Genomic DNA, 17,313 nt, shown 5'->3' with positions numbered 1-17,313 from the left:
TTGCTTTTCTTTTCTTGGAACAAGGAACAGTCTTGAGTAGAATCCCTGGCCTTGTTCCTGAGGAGGGACTTTTTCTATTGCTTTGATTTGTAGCAGCTTTGGAACTTGTATGTGTGCCTCTGCCCTTTGATTTTGTGGCAGATTTGGCATGCCTTGTCTTGTTGGTAAAGTATGGAAGTGGAACCTGTAACCTTGGTCTATTATGTCCAGAATCCATTTGTCCTTTGTTAAAACGTGCCAATTTTTTGAAAATAAGGATCATTTTCCGCCTAAAGGTGCTTCTCTTTGAGCCTTGGTCAGCGGTGTGAAAGTCAAGTCATTGTGTTTGTCCCTGTGGAGCAGAAGTCCCTGCACCACTTCTCTGATTAGTCGGTTGCCATTGGCGTCCCCTGTAGGAGCCTCAGTATTGCCCTCTTCCTCGGGCACTCCTGTTTTTTCCCCTTTGGAACTTGTCAGTGTCTGGAAAGGACCAATTCTTCGAAGGCCAATTCCTGCTGAACCTTGGTGGCTGAACCTGGAGGAAATCTTTGACTGTTTGCACTGATTTAGCCTTTTCCTCAGTTGATTTCAACACATCCTGAGCATTAGCACCAAATAGCTTGTGTTTTTCCAGAGGTGCATCTAGAAGCTTTACTTTAACATGATCTGGCAATGCCTGTTCTTTCAACCAAGCATGTCTACGTATGATGGCCCCCGTCATAGCTGCCCTACATGAAGCTTCCAATGCATCCTAACCACACTGAAGAAAATGATTGCTTACCTGCTGTGTATTATGAACCAAATCCTGCAAGGCCTTTCTATCTAAAGGCTCAGGAGAGGCTAACTTTTTCTGCAAATCATCCATCAGGAAATCCTGATACTGAAACATATGAAAAAGGCAATTAAGGGCCCTCATGGCAAGGGTGGTTGAGGTATAAACCTTTTTGCCCCACCTCTCCAGGGACCTGGATTCCCTGTCTGCAGGCAAAGGATTTTTGGCCGTGGAAGTGGCCACTCCTTTGGGCCTCTGGGAAATAGTTTCTAGATCAACAGAATGGGCCTTAAAAAGATGTTTATGAGTCTCAGGAACCCTGTAGTATCTGTCTGGCTTGACAGGAGCAGGAGGGAGAGAATCAGGAGAAGCACTCGATTCTGAGTACACATCATCCAATACATCTAACACTGGTGGGATAGCTAAAGGCCTGTGCTGGGGAAGCTTAAGGAAAGTACGAAGCAGTTTCCTGGAGTCGGAGAATTCCTGGCCCTGCCACTGAAAATGTTCTCTCATGGAGTGGAGAATTTCCCCGAAAGAAATATCCTCAGGAGGAGAGGCAGAAGGAATAGATTCCTCAGCATCAGAATCCTCGTAGGCCTGGAAAGACTCTTCCTGGGAATCTGAATGGTCTGAGTCACCAGAGGCTTCATCTGAGGAAAAGGTATCTGTCTGCTCAACCCTAGGCCTTTTGTCTGAAGGCGGCTGAGAACCTCTGTCAGGATGAGCCTGGGAGCCTCTGATTAAGGAAATAAGATCTGCAGCTAAAGTCATGATCTGTTTATCAGAAGTGGGACCCTGAGAAAAAGATTTAGGAGGGTGAGACTTAGCCTGGCTAGCAGCCTTAGCACGTGTGTAGGCCTTGATGGGCCTAGCTGCCCCAAGTGCTGGAGTAACTTTGTCCACCGGTATGGTCTCAGGCAAATCTTGGGCTTCGGTTTTTGGAGGAAAATCAACAACCGGCACCGGGGTAGGCTCCGGGGCCGAAGAGAACGATAAAGCGGTGTCGTCGGTCTGGAGCGGTGTAATTACCACCTCAGAAGAGACCAATGCACTCACGGTAGGTTTTGGCGTGGTGTCGGTGGAAGTCGCGGGCCGAGGGTGTCAGTCCCGGTCCTTCCGTTTTTTTTGGAAATATGTGTTGTCGGTTGTTCCGACGGCATGATATAGGAGTACTTTTCGCCAAAAAAGTCTTCAGCAAATTCTGCCCGGCGCCTGAGTGTGCTCTTATTGAAGCAAGCACAGGCAGCACAGGCCGAGACGTCGTGGTCTGGGCCAAGGCAGGAAAGGCAGTAAGAATGGAAGTCCTTATGAGGTATTTGTTTACCATAAGACAAACAGTTATTAACTTTTGCAGTTTTATCTGACATCGGCTGAGGCTGAGGCAAGAAAAGGTTCCCCAACGGGGTACTTAGCTTTTTGATGACTTCGGTTACTGAAAACACAGGAGCTGGCCGACCGGCACTTGCGAACTGCTTCTGCTTCGGGCACTGCAAGAAAGACTGGGGAAGATGGAGTCGGCTGATGCTTTTATACCCCAGCCGCTCTGACGTCGGGGAGGAGGCGACATCAGCCGACGCCAGACCCAGACTTTGGAATCCGGCCGACCGAAGGGCTGCCTGAGGCAGGACAACCCATATGTAAGGACTGCAGTTGCATTCTTGAAGGACATATTCCTCTGGCTGCAAGTATGATGCTGTGCAGGGGTGCCTCAGTCTCCTCTCAAATAATGAGAAAAGTACTGGATTGGGTGTGGGGGCAAGTTTGAGAGTGACTCTTGGGGTCTAAAATTGAGGGGAGGCACCAGTGACAGCTAATGGTCAGGTACAGAAGGACCAAAATAGAGGGGGAAAAAAGACTCTTGTTTGTTTAGTATGATTGCTACAACAGCACTCTTTAGCTGATCCCCCTACACATACATACATACACACACACACACACACACACACACACACACACACACACACACACACACACACACACACACACACACACTTCTCCATTTTCATTTTCTCTAGCTTAACCAGCTTAACCAGTGTAAAGGGTACGATATATGGAGAAGGAAAAATGTTAGAGCGCGTATTTCATTATAAATATGCTTTCATTTCAAGATGGATTCCTAAGTGATTTTTAGTACGTATCTGATGATTTACTTCCTGCCAAACATGAAAAATGCTAGCATGGCAAAAGTGTAGAAAGTTCTGTTCTTTGTACAAAGTTCTTTTATGGAATTCAGAGTTCATGTCTTATAAGGAAAGTTATAAACACAGTGCCTGGAGATCTTAGTTAGCAAAATTAATGTTGCAGTATATATTTTAATTGGTCGGTGGTTGTTCTAAGATTGTTACAATAATGTTGCTTTCAATCTGAAAAGTTATAAAAATGTTATGATTCTACTGTTCAAGGAGACAGGACATTGATGCCTTAGTCTCTCACGTATGTTTCTTTCTTTGTAATAAAGGAGATCATTATTCTTTCCTGAACTATGTGGAGTGAAAGTTATTTGTTACATTAACAGTTTGGTGCCATATACTTGGATTTCCAAGCTTTTTGTATGTTGCTGCATTAGAAACTGCCACTGGGCTCATTGTGGCAGGTTTTCTGTCAGGTAAATTTCTGGTGTACCAATATATAATTTCTTTCTTTATTATTAGTAGAGTTTAAGGTCTATGTGCTTTACTTATAATCTCTCCATTAGATTTAATTGAATGTGAGCAGAAAAACTGAATGCATCTGGGCAACTGTATGCATGTGGGATAAACCACACTAACAGCATAAATGTTATGCCATTGTATGCTAGCGGGATCTAATCAATAGAATACAAGGACAAAGTATCCTTGTTAGGAAAACAGTGTATTCTTCTCAAGTGTGAGAGTAGGGTCTAATTAAATATAAACAAAAGGAAGAGAGAGGATTCCTAAACTCAGAATGAGAGTGAATTTATAATTATATTAGCAGATCTATTCCTTTGGTATGACCGTGTGTTTTTATAATGGGCACCAGTACAAGTGGTTTAAAAGAGCAGCAGTTTGGGACTCCAGGCAGGTATATGTTTAATAAATATGGAAGAGACAGCTGTAGTTACTTGGTAAAATGGCCTGAGCTCACTAAAAATTATAGTGCTTTACAGTTTCTGGAAAAGGGTATTTTTGATAAAAAATATAGAAAATGTAAAAAATAAACTGAAACGAAAAGGTAAAAAGATACCAGCCTGTTGTTGGTCAGCTTTTAATAACTGGCAAGAAGAAGCTAAAAAGAGAGGAATTTGTAGTTAGAAGTCTAAAATATAACTTAGCTAGGTTAAAGTCACAGCTGCTGACAGCTAATAGAAAGTACAGTTTTGTACCTACCATAAATGTAGATGTCCGAGAGGTATGCATCTGCAGTCCTAACAAATGGGTTGTCCTGGCCTCAGGCAGCCCTTCGGTCAGCCGGATTCCAAAGTCTGGGTCTGGCCTCGGCTGATGTCGCACTTCACCCGACGTCATAGCTGCAGTTCAGCCGGTATAAAGGCATCAGCCAACGCCATTTTCCTCAGTGTTTCTTGCCCCAGATGCCAGGTGCCCTCTAGGAAGGCTAAATTTGGATAAATGCAAATGTTTCCAAACAATAGAGAGCAAATAGAAATAAACATGTATATACATATATACAAACAAATACACCATAATAGATTCCCCCAGCTAGCTACGAGATGGGCAAATACCCTAGGAGTACCACAGAGGGGAAGGAGGGTGGGTAATCCTGACTGCAGATGCATACCTCTCGGACATCTACATTTATGGTAGGTACAAAACTGTACTATGTCCTTCAAGGATGCATCTGCAGTCCTAACAAATGGGTAGAATACCATAGCCAAACTGGGGGAGGAGGTAATAATAAGATTATGGTGTAGTTAAGATCCCTTGCAAAACAGCAGTGGCAAAACCTGCTCGGGATCTGGAGTATAAGGGTAGATTATAATGCTTGGCAAATGTATGCACGGAGCTCCAAGTAGCAGCCTCTAAAATGTCTTTGGTAGCCACTCCTCGTAAAAAAGATGTAGTAGTGGCTGTAACCCTTGTGGAGTGAGGTCTGATGTTTTCTGGAGTTGTCTTTCCATGGTAAGAGTAACAAGATCTAATGCAATTTCCTATCCACTTTGAGATTGTCTGTTTTGAAATTGCTTTTCCTTCCATTCCTGTTGCATATGTTACCAGTAGCTGGTCAGTTTTTCTATTGCTCTTGGTTCTGTCCAGGTAGTAGCGCAATTGCCTATGTACATCCAAGGTATGTAATAATCTTTCTCCCCTGTTCTGTGGGTTGGGGAAGAATGTAGGTAGGTGGATAGCTTGGTTTAGAGATACCCTGGAGACCACCTTTGGCATAAAAGTAGGATTAGTTCTCATGGACACTCTATCTTGATGGAAGATAAGGAAGGGCTGTACTGCCATTAATGCCTGTAATTCAGAGACCCTTCTTGCTGAAGTGATTGCAAGCAGGAAAGCAGTTTTCCATGATAAGTACTGTAATTCTGCTGTTGCTGCTGGTTCAAAAGGAGGGAGTGTCAACTTTTCCAGCACAAAGTTCAAGTCCCATGCGGGCAATGGTGGCTTCCTTGGTGGCTTTACATTTTTAATTCCTCTCAGAAACTGCCTGAGTAGAGGATGAGAGAAGACTGGAGGGTCCATGTTGTATTCTGCTGAAATAGCTGATGCATGAATCTTAATGGAAGAATAGGACAGGCCATTGTGGAAAAGTTCTGCCAAGTATTCCAGGATGTTAGCTAAGTTTACCAGTGACACATTTTCTCCTTTTGCTGCACTCCAAATGAGATATCTTTTCCATTTTGCTGAATACGTTTTCCTTGTTGAGGGTCTGCGAGCCTCCAAGATAATGTCTTTAACCCTTTGAGATAAATCTGGGTTATTTTGTCTTATGCAATGTTCCAGGCAGCTAGCTGCAACGTTTTCAAGTTTGGATGCAGGGTTTTGAAGTTGTTCTGTGTTAGCAGTAAGGGAACTAGGGGCAGAGGCCATATTTGTTCCCGAGACATACTCCTCCGTAATGGGTACCAATGCTGCCTCGGCCAGTCTGGAGCTATCAGGATGATCCTTGGGCGGTCTTCTTTGATCTTCAATAGCACCTTGTGCATCAAAGGAAGGGGTGGGAATGCATATGCTGTCAGGTTTTCCCAACTGAAGGACAGGGAGTCCACCTTCCAAGCCAGAGGGTGGTATGTCCTTGTGCAGAATTTTTTCAATTGGTGGTTGTGTGGGGATGCGAATAAGTCTATTTCTGGTAGTCCCCATTTCCTTGTAATGGATTTGAAGATGTCTGGATGCAGCCTCCATTCGTGGGCATCCGTGGTGGTTCTGCTTAGGATGTCTGCTAGTATATTTTCTTTTCCTGGTACAAATATTGCCTGGAGCTGAATGTTGAAGCTCAGGGCCACATTCCAGAGGTCCATTGCCATCCGGCATAGAGGGTATGAATGTGTGCCTCCCTGTTTGTTGATGTACCACATAACTGTGGTGTTGTCCGTCCTTATCAGCAATTGACCCTGTTGAAGAAACGGTCTGAATGTCTGAATTGCCAGTTTTACTGCCAGCATCTCCTTTTGATTTATGTGTAGGTTCAGCTGGTCTTGAGTCCATAAGCCTTGTATGTACTTGTCCAGCATGTGTGCCCCCCAACCGAGGTCTGAGGCATCCGTGGTGATAATCTGGCTTGGTTGAGGCCTGTGGAAGGGCAGTCCTTTGTTCAATTGACAGGCCTGAGCCCACCATTGGAATTCTTGCTTCAGTCATGGAATTATTGGAATTTGGGTTTCTAGGATGTGCTTGTGCTGAGACCATAAATTCCTTAGGTACCATTGCAACTTCCTCATATGTAGTCTGGCATGTGGAATCAATATTATGCAGGATGCCATGTAACCCAGGGCTTGCAGGACTTTCCTTGCTGTTAGCTGGTTCTGCGTTGTTAATGCCATGAAATAGAGAGGAAGGTGCTTCTGCTTTTCTGCTGTGAGGGATGCCATTTGATTTGATGTGTCCAGTTCTGCACCCAAGAAAGTTATCCTCTGGGATGGTATCAGCCTTGACTTTTTTATATTGACTGTGTATCCCAGGGCTTGTAGCAGATGAATGACCTTTTTCAAATCATTTGCTAATTTGTTTTTGTTGTCCGCTTGTAACAGGCAGTCGTCCAGGTAAGGGTAAATTTGAATTCCCTGAAGCCTGCAATGAGCAATTACTGATGCCAGGCATTTCATGAATACTCTGGGTGCAGTAGATAAGCCAAAGGGCAATGCTGAGAATTGATAATGCTCTGATCCTGCAAGAAATCTGAGGTATCTTCTGCAATTTGGTCGTATGGGGACGTGCAGGTATGCCTCCTTGAGATCTAGAGTTACCAGCCAAGACTCCTTGCCCAGCATGGGAAGAAGCTGCTGTAGGGTCAGCATCTTGAATTTTGGAACAATGAGATATGTGTTCAGAGCGGACAGGTCTAGAATAGGTCTCCATTGGTTTTCTTTTCTTGGCACCAGGAAAATTCTGGAGTAAAATCCTTGCCCTTGTTCCATAGACGGTACCTTTTCTATAGCTCTCATCCTTATTAAGTTGCCTATTTGTTCTAGAGCTTTTGTCTTTTGATTTGGAGGTAGGTTTGGCATTCCTCTCTTCCTTGGTAGAGTATGGAAGTGAAACCTGTAACCTTTGTCTATTGTCTGTAAAATCCATTTGTCTCCTGTGATGTAATGCCAGTTTACTGAAGATAAGGCTAGCTTTCCGCCTAAGGGTGCATCTAGTTGTTCCCTGGTAGGCGGACTCAGAGCCAAGTCACTGTGATTGTCCTGTGGAAGTGGTAGTGGCTGGATCTGTGGCAGTACTTCGCTGGTTGTTAGGCAGCCACTGACGTCCCCTGTAGGCACCTCTGGATTGACCCCTGCCTCTTGGGCGCCTATTCCTGCCTCTCTGTGCTCTGGTGGTGTCTGGAAAGGACCAATTCTTGGAAGGCCAGTTCCTACTAAACCTTGGAGGCTGGACCTGTAAGAAATCCTTGACTGTCTAGACAGATTTTGCTTTCTCTTCCACCTTCTTCAGCACCTGCTGTGCAGGTGAGCCAAACAAATTGTGCTTATCCATGGGAGCATCTAGGAGCTTTGATTTTACATGGTCTGGTAAGGACTGCTCTTTTAACCATGCATGCCTTCTGATCACTGTACCAGTCATAGCTGATCTAAAGGAAGCCTCCAGTGCATCATAGCCGCATATTAAGGAATGATTACTGACCTGCTGAATGTTATGTACCATTTCCTGAAGAGACTTTTTGTCTAATGGTTCAGGTGAGGACAGTTTTTTAGTTAACTGGTCTAACATAAATTCCCGATACTGAATCATGTGGAATTGACAGTTTAAGGCCCTAGCCGAAAGAGTAGCAGAAGTATAAACTTTTTTACCCCATCTCTCTAAGGCCCTAGATTCCCTTTCAGAGGGGGAGGGGGTTTTTGGCAGAGGTAGCTGCTACAGCCTTGGGTCCCTGGGAAATAGTTTCAGGATCTGCAAACGGAGCCTTATACAAATGATAATGTGTGTCCGGAACCCTGTAGTACCTGTCGGGCTTAGCAGGGGCCAGAGGAAGTGAATCAGGGGCAGTACAAGCATCATTAAATGCATCATCCACAACAGTAAGTACTGGAGGAATGGCTAAAGGCCTATGCTGTGGCAAATGCAAAAAGGTCCTAAGCCTTTTCCTAGAGTCTGAAAAATCCTGGCCCTGCCATTGAAATTGTTCCCTCATAGCATGCAAGGTTTCCCCAAAAGAAAATTCCTCAGGCGGAGAGGCAGAAGGAATGGAGTCTTCTGCATCAGAGTCCTCATAAGGAGAATAAGGGCCTTCTGGAGGGTTTGTATTTTCTGAGTCATCAGAAGAGTAATCTGAAGAAACTGGCTCAGGGGGCTCTGCTCTAGGCCTCTTCTCTGGAGGTGGGTGAGAGGCCCTGTCAGGGTGAGGTTGGGATCCCCTGATCAAAGAAATGAGATCCTCTGCTAGACTAAGCATTTGAGTACTAGAGCTAGGCCTGTGAGAGGGGGTCTTAGCAGGCACAGTCTTGGTTGATTTTGCTGCTTTAGCCCTGGCAAAAGCCTTAATCGACATGGATGCAGGGGGCCTAGCAGCTCCACGTGCAGGAGTGGATATATCTAAAGGGATAATATCAGACAAATCCTGTGAACCTGTAAGAGCAGGTGGAATTTCAGTAGCAGATTCAGCCATGCTGGATGAGGCCTTGGGGGAAGCAAGCTTTCGGCCGAAGGAAGAACCGAGGGCTCGGTTTCAGCCGAAACCGAGACACTCGCGGTTGACTTAACCGCGGTTTTGGCCGAAACCGCGGACCGCGAGTGTCGGTCCTTTTCCTTGCGCTTTTTAGCTAATTGTGAAGTCGGAGTTTCCGATGGCATGTTGTAAGCAAAAGCGGAGCCGAAAAACTCCTCAGCAAATTCCGACCGATGTCTAAGTGTCCATCGGCTGAAAGAAGCACAGGCTAGACAAGCTGCTACGTCGTGGTCTGGGCCTAAACAAGGTAGGCAGTAAGAGTGGAAATCTTTATGAGGTATTTGTTTCCCACAAGTTAAACAGTTATTCACTTCTTCTGACATCGGCTGAGGCAAGAAAGAGTCCCCAACGGGGTACTTAGCTTTTTAGAAGCCTTCGGTAGTAGCAATCTCTGGTTCTGACCGACCGGCACTTGCGAACAGCTTCTGCTTCGGGCGCCACGCGGCAAGAAAGACGGAGGAAAATGGCGTCGGCTGATGCCTTTATACCCGCTGAACTGCAGCTATGACATCGGGTGAAGTGCGACATCAGCCGAGGCCAGACCCAGACTTTGGAATCCAGCCAACCGAAGGGCTGCCTGAGGCCAGGACAACCCATTTGTTAGGACTGCAGATGCATCCTTGAAGGACATCAGTAAACTCATTACAAAAATGTGAATATGAGAAATCCTATTCATGGGGTAATTATCCTTTAAGGCAGTTAGAGAAGTTATCAGCCATACAGCTAGGATCATCAGATAATGACTGGCCTCTGTTAACTTCTACACTACCCTTCACCTTATAATCCACCTGTGCCTCAAGAAGGTTCTCCCTTTCTGAGAGGGTGTGTGGAGGTAAATGTGGCATAAGAAACTTCCACTTCCCCAGATACAGCCCAAGTTACTTCCAGCACTTCTAATTGTCCCCCTGGATCTGTTTATAATACTGGATTCTGTCAACAGCGACACTCAGTACCCACTGTAATACCATCAAATTAAATGTTAATGCAAATAAAAGTAGTATGACTATGGACTGCAGTGGCTTTTCAAATGAGTGTAGATTCTCTCATTCCTATTCATACACATTTAGCTAAACATGCAAAGATCTTGGAAAGACATACAGTTACAAAATCCAACTACTGAAGACTTGGGCGTAGTATTAAAACCTCCACACCACCCTGACATTTTCAGAAAAATGGGGGGGGGGGTGAAATATAGGTGATAGCCCAAAACACACAGATGATGGATTTCTGGCTGCCAGAAATAATTTACTAACAGACATTACCACAGCATGCTCTCCAACTCCTAACTGGGCAAGAATCAAAGCTATTGTGCAATAGGAAAATTAATCTGTTGATGCATATTTACAACACATAGATGCATTTGAAGCCATTTCTAGACATCCAGAACCACTGGAAGGTGCGGCAGCCAGTGGCTTGTCACCATCTTTTGTAGAGGGTTTGTTCCCTCCCATACAAGAGCAAATTAAAAAGCTTTGTTTAAACTGGTCATCTTTGAGCATTCATGAAATTGTGAATACAGCATAATATGTAGCAGACTTAGGGCATAAAAGGAACAAAGCAAAAAGTTAATTGACATTCAGCTCCAGCAGTTTGATACTGACTCATGGGGACAGGGTAGAGGAAGAGAAGAAGAAGAAAGTACAGGGGAGGAGATAGATTCAGATGTTTCCAAACACAATACCCCAGGACAATATTAGAAAAATTATTATCCTTTAATAGTGGTTACTCTGTACACTGGTGAAATGAATGCCACTCTCTGTACAGCAAATAAATTCATCAAATGTTAAAACACCAGAGCAAGCTGAAAGAAATCCAACTGTGCAGAATAATACTTGGCAACAAAACCATTAATACAGCTATGAGCAGGAACCACAGTTATATCCCTTGGTACCGAATGACCAGGATGGTCCTTTTGTCAATGTTACAGTGCAAAATTCATCTATCCCACTTCTTGTCGATACAGGAGCTACTAGATCAATGATTTTTTTCAGCAAATGCTAAACACCTTCCACTTTCAAAACAAACAATTTGGGGGGGTGGAAGTGTCTAGAGTTCCTTTAGACCCTCCAGAAATAAAACCTGTTCCCATTCAAATCAGTCCCCTAAAAGTACAGCAAGCTTTTATTGTAAGAAATTCTGCCCCTATGAATCTGTTAGAGCTTTATTATGTAAATTAAGATGCATCATTTATTGTATACCAGTTGCTGCATTTCTAGATATTCCCAGTGAACCTTTAAGGGTAAAGTCAAATAACATCTGTACAGACAAAGATGCCCTTTTCACTATTCTAACATCAGAATGAGGTGTAGAAAATGCTGGTTTGGAGGAATTAAAAGCAATCCTACCACAACTCTAGATCTGTGGAAATAGTGGCCTCCAATTCTTGGGCACGTGACTTTGTGGCAGTTTTTCATTCTGTAGGTGCATTGTCATTTAAGACTAAACACAGTCTCTGTCTGTAGCATGACTGTTAACGTGGGGCAAAACCAGCTGCATTATCTTATCCTGTTCAGGCTTTATTTTTTGCAGCAGTTTTTTTAAATGAAACTAACAACAATATTTCTCATAGGAGCTAGATGTTATCTTTGCAGAATCAGACAGAGGACTCAGAGAGTGAGGTAGATAAATGATATGACAGTCGGCCTCAGGACCATTTGTGGCATCCCTGGACAGGTGGCTAATAACTCCACAAAATTTCTTAACTCAGTTGGTCAAAGCCTACTATTTACATTTTCATTTGGGCAAAAATGCTCAAGTAAAACAGATTTCAATGACTGGTATGCCCCTCATCTTTTAGATGTCACTCAACATTTGGCAATTAATTGTATAGTTTACTTAGACCACAATGTGTCTAAATCTGTATGTGCACTTATCCAAAGACTGAAAAAGCCTTGGAGCCATTTTGCCCCATACAATGTCACTTTATTGAACTTCCCCACGTGCAGAAATTTAGATATACATTAGTACTTTTTCACAATTTTTCTGGATGGGTAGAGGCATTTCCTTGTGTGAAAAATGATGCAAGCACAGTAGCTAAGAAATCATGATGAGAATTGGTACAAAAAATTGGGGTTCCTTGCTGCATTCAATTAGATCAGAGCAGTCAGTTTACTAGTAAAAAATACAGCAGATTTGCAAAATTCTACATGTCAAATTGCAGTTTCATTGTCTCTGTACAGACTACAAGCTTCAGGAATTGTGGAAAGGGCTAATCAGACAATCAAAACACATTTATCTAAAATCTGAGAGGAGACTGGTCTTAATTGGTCAGAAGCTTTACCCTTAGTTTTATTTAGTATGAGAAGTGCTCTTAGTGACCCTAGAGGATTGTCCACTCATGAAATTCTTATAAGCAGGCCTGTGAGAATGCTTGCCCTACACCTTCCCAAGAATCTGGAATTAAGACATTGATGAATCAATTTTCTTACATTGCAAATTTCTTTGTTTTGTCCCACAGAATTATTTTACATGCAGTACAATGACCTACAAAATGTGAAGATCATGACTAGCAGCCCAGAAATTTTGTCTACATTAAGGGACACTCCCGGAGAGACACACTTAGACCCAGATGGAAAGGGCCCTACTTGGTTTTGTTCACAACTGCCACTGCCACCAGATGTGAAGGCTTCGCCACCTGAATCCATGAGTCACATGTCAAGAAAACCCTCCTTTATGATAAGTGTAGCCAAGACTCCATTGACTTCATTCCACATGAACCAGCAGAAGCTATTGCAAGCAGAAACAGAGGAAAAAACAGTGGCACCATTATAAGCAGAAGTGAGAGAGCAAATGATGTTTTGCCATCTGGGCCAAATCTATCTGGAAATGAATGTGAACGATTTGCCATCCAGACTGATTCCAGATTCAACATCCAGAATGAATACAGAAGTGAATGCACCTGAGTTACCCTTTCAACCAGATCAGGAAATTAAATCAAATGATTCCTTTAGCTAATCTGGTCAGAAGTAAACTTTAATGATTCTTCAACACTGAAAGTGTTTTTTCTTGCTTCTGAACCCAACACTAAAGATTCATCATGCCCTTCGAACAATGAGATAGACAATGTATTATCCAAACAAAATGTATTTTTTAAGTCATCTGTAGTCAATGTTTTTGGTTAGAGATTATATGATAATTGATTTTGTACAGACTATGAGCAAACAATTCAACACCCATGTTTGTAGTTTCTTCAAAACCCTCTCTAGCCCCAACATGTTTGTTTTTCTTATGGACCTATTACTGGGACAGCTACTGTGATTTTCATCATTATTTTATTTTGCTTGCTTTTGGCCTATTAGAACAGTGAGTGCATCACCATCTACAACCACTGGAACTGTAAGTACCGAACCATTTCTAAATTTAAAATACAAGCATTGCTAAAAATAGATACAAATGTTTGGTTAGAACTGAATCAAGAGCACCTGGATGGCATCCTAGAGTTAATACTTCTCCTCCTGCCTTGTAAACCTATGACCAGACTCACAGTGTTAGTAACTGTTGGGTTTGTGCACATATACCTATTACACACAATGGGGATATTTCATTAAGTCCAGTACCAGTGACTGATACATGTACCTACTGCACATGATGGGGTACCTTCCACTGATTCCTATACCAGTGACTGATACAGGTACCTACTGCACATGGTGGGGTACCTTCCACTGATTCCTATACCAGTGACTGATACATATACCTGCTCCACATGATGGGGGTACCTTCCTTTGATTCCTATAACAGTGATTGATACATATACCTACTGCACATGATGGGGATACCTTCCACTGATTCCTATACCAGTGACTGATAAATGTACCTACTGCATATGACGGGGTACCTTCCACTGATTCCTATACCAGTGACTGATACACGTACCTATTGCACATGATGGGGGTAGCTTCCACTGATTCCTATACAAGTGACTGATACATATACGTACTGCACATAATGGGATGTACCTTCCACTGATTCCTATACCAGTGACTGATACATGTACCTACTGCACATGATGGGGGTACCTTCCACTGATTCCTATACCAGTGACTGATACATGTACCTACTGCATATGATGGGGTACCTTCCACTGATTTCTATACCAGTGACTGATACAAGTACCTACTGCACATGGTGGGGGTACCTTCCACCGATTCTTATACCAGTGACTGATACATGTACCTATTGCACATGATGGGGGTACCTTCCACTGATTGCTATGCCAGTGACTGATACATATACCTACTGCACATGATGGGGTACCTTACACTTATTCCTATACCACTGACTGATACATGTACCTACGGCACATAATGGGGGTACCTTCCACTGATTCCTATACCAGTGAATGATACATGTACCTACTGCACATGATGGGGTACCTTCCACTGATTTCTATACCAGTGACTGATACAGGTACCTACTGCACATGGTGGGGGTACCTTCCACCGATTCTTATACCAGTGACTGATGCATGTACCTATTGCACATGATGGGGGTACCTTCCACTGATTGCTATGCCAGTGACTGATACATATACCTACTGCACATGATGGGGTACCTTACACTTATTCCTATACCACTGACTGATACATGTACCTATGGCACATAATGGGGGTACCTTCCACTGATTCCTATACCAGTGACTGATGCATGTACCTACTGCACATGATGGGGGTACCTTCCATTGATTCCTATACAAGTGACTGATACATACACTACTCTACATGATGGGGGTACCTTCTATTGATTCCTATACCTGTGACTGACACATATACATACTGCACATGATGGAGGCACCTTCCACTGATTCCTAAACCAGTGACTGATACATGTACCTATGGCACATGATGGGGGTACCTTCCACGGATTCCTATACCAGTGACTGATTCATGTATCTACTGTCACTCCACCTAAGTACCATATTCAATCATAGCCTCACCTCAGACTTTGTGCCCATTGAATGGCGCACTGTGACAGTTATCCCACTCCACAAAGGGGGGGGCCACAACAGACCCCGGGAACTACCACACCATTAGCCTGGCAAGCGTCGTCTGCAAGGCCATGGAACGTATCATCATGGAACTCATAAACAAAGACATTGGAGATCTCCAAACCCTGGACCCCACACAGTTTGGGTTTGTAAAAGGCAGATCATGTCTCCTAAACCTGATAGACTTCTTTGAAGTAGTCACCAAAGCCATAGATGAGGGTAAGGTGGTTCACACAGCCTATCTAGATCTTGCAAAGGCGTTCAACACCATCCCCCACTCTGGAATTATAGATAAACTCACTAAACTAGGTATAAATCCCTATGTCACAAGGTGGGTTGACAACTGGCTTACTGAAAGAACCCACACTGTGAAAGTAGCAGACTCCAAATCAGACTTCAGACCAGTGATAAGTGGAGTACCACAGGGTTGAGTCCTGGGTCCTCTCCTGTTTGGTATCTACTTCTCTGAAGTACAGGCTAACACAGAAGGTCTTTGGCTATCTAAATTCGCAGATGACTGCAAACTAGGAGCCATAACTGAAACTCCTAACGATGTGGACATCCTACACAAGGGCCTCACTGAGACAGATGCCTGATGTCAAAGACATGGTCTCAAGCTCAATGCCAGAAAGTGCATTGTCATCCCCTTTCGTAAAAATTCTGTACCCATGAACTACCACATAGGCGGTAGTCTACTTAACACCGAAACTGTGATAAGAGACCCTGGGACACAGGTGGACAGTAGTCTCTCCTTTGATAATCACATTGCCAAAGTGGTCAGGAAATCCTTCTACGTGGCACACCTCATCGTTTCTCATCCAGGAAAGAAGAGGTCATTGTTTCCCTCTACTCATCACTCATTAGACCCATTATAGAGTACAACGCCCCTTTTGGTATGTACCTCACAAGACATCTACAACAACTGGAAAGGCCGCAAAAATACCTCACAAACAGGATTACTGGCCTCAAACAGATGCCTTATGCAGACCGTCTCAAAAAACTCCAGCTTTACTCCGTCGCATATCGCCTACTCAGAGGAGATCTCTGCCTAATATACAAAGCTATGTCAAACCCAGAGCTATTGGACATGCTCCACTTAAAGAAATACCAATCCCTCCGAGCTACATGCTGTAGGGACCTAAACCTTGTCACCACAATAAACAGAACATGCTGGAGGGATAAATTCCTGTCCCAGAGACTTCCCATACTCTGGAACAGACTACCTATCTATGTCAAACAGAGCTCCTCATTAGCACTCTTCAAGAAAAATCTTGATGATTGGATGGGTAATAAAAAATTCACCCTGGGGATCACTTCTGTTGTTCTGCTTGACAGGGGCACAGGAAAATAAATTTTTTGGATGGCGAAAGCCAGGGTACATTTTTGGCTAGGCTTGTATAGGCCCTAGGGCCATTAGTCTAGTACCTACCTATGAACCTACATGCACATGATCGGGTACCTTCCACTTATTCCTATACCACTGACTGATACATGTACCTATGGCACATGATGGGGGTACCTTCCACTGATTCCTATAGCAGTGACTGATACATGTACCTACTGCACATAATGGGGGTACCTTCCACTGATTCCTATACCAGTGACTGATACATGTACCTACTGCACATGATGGGGTACCTTCCACTGATTTCTATACCAGTGACTGATACAGGTACCTACTGCACATGGTGGGGGTACCTTCCACCGATTCTTATACCAGTGACTGATGCATGTACCTATTGCACATGATGGGGGTACCTTCCACTGATTGCTATGCCAGTGACTGATACATATACCTACTGCACATGATGGGGTACCTTACACTTATTCCTATACCACTGACTGATACATGTACCTACGGCACATAATGGGGGTACCTTCCACTGATTCCTATACCAGTGACTGATGCATGTACCTACTGCACATGATGGGGGTACCTATGGGGGTACCTTCCATTGATTCCTATACAAGTGACTGATACATACACTACTCTACATGATGGGGGTACCTTCTATTGATTCCTATACCAGTGACTGACACATATACATACTGCACATGATGGAGGCACCTTCCACTGATTCCTAAACCAGTGACTGATACATGTACCTACTGCACATGATGGGGTACCTTACACTTATTCCTATACCACTGACTGATACATGTACCTATGGCACATGATGGGGGTACCTTTTACTGATTCCTATACCAGTGACTGATACATGTACCTATTGAATATGATGTGGGTACCTTCCACTGATTCCTATAC

The 17,313-nt window shown here is 43.7% G+C and overlaps 1 protein-coding gene across 5 annotated transcripts in view; it reads right to left on the bottom strand.

Moving 5' to 3' along the window:
• The window catches only part of KCNAB3 (potassium voltage-gated channel subfamily A regulatory beta subunit 3), a 1,202,467-nt gene that overhangs the window by 503,153 nt on the left and 682,001 nt on the right, over positions 1-17,313 (bottom strand). The window lies entirely within an intron of this gene.

The sequence above is a fragment of the Protopterus annectens genome, chromosome 7.part0, assembly GCF_019279795.1.
Source record: "Protopterus annectens isolate FY-2018-M chromosome 7.part0, PAN1.0, whole genome shotgun sequence".
In the NCBI taxonomy this organism is placed as follows: domain Eukaryota; kingdom Metazoa; phylum Chordata; order Ceratodontiformes; family Protopteridae; genus Protopterus; species Protopterus annectens.
This window is presented reverse-complemented; position numbering and strand designations above follow the sequence as displayed.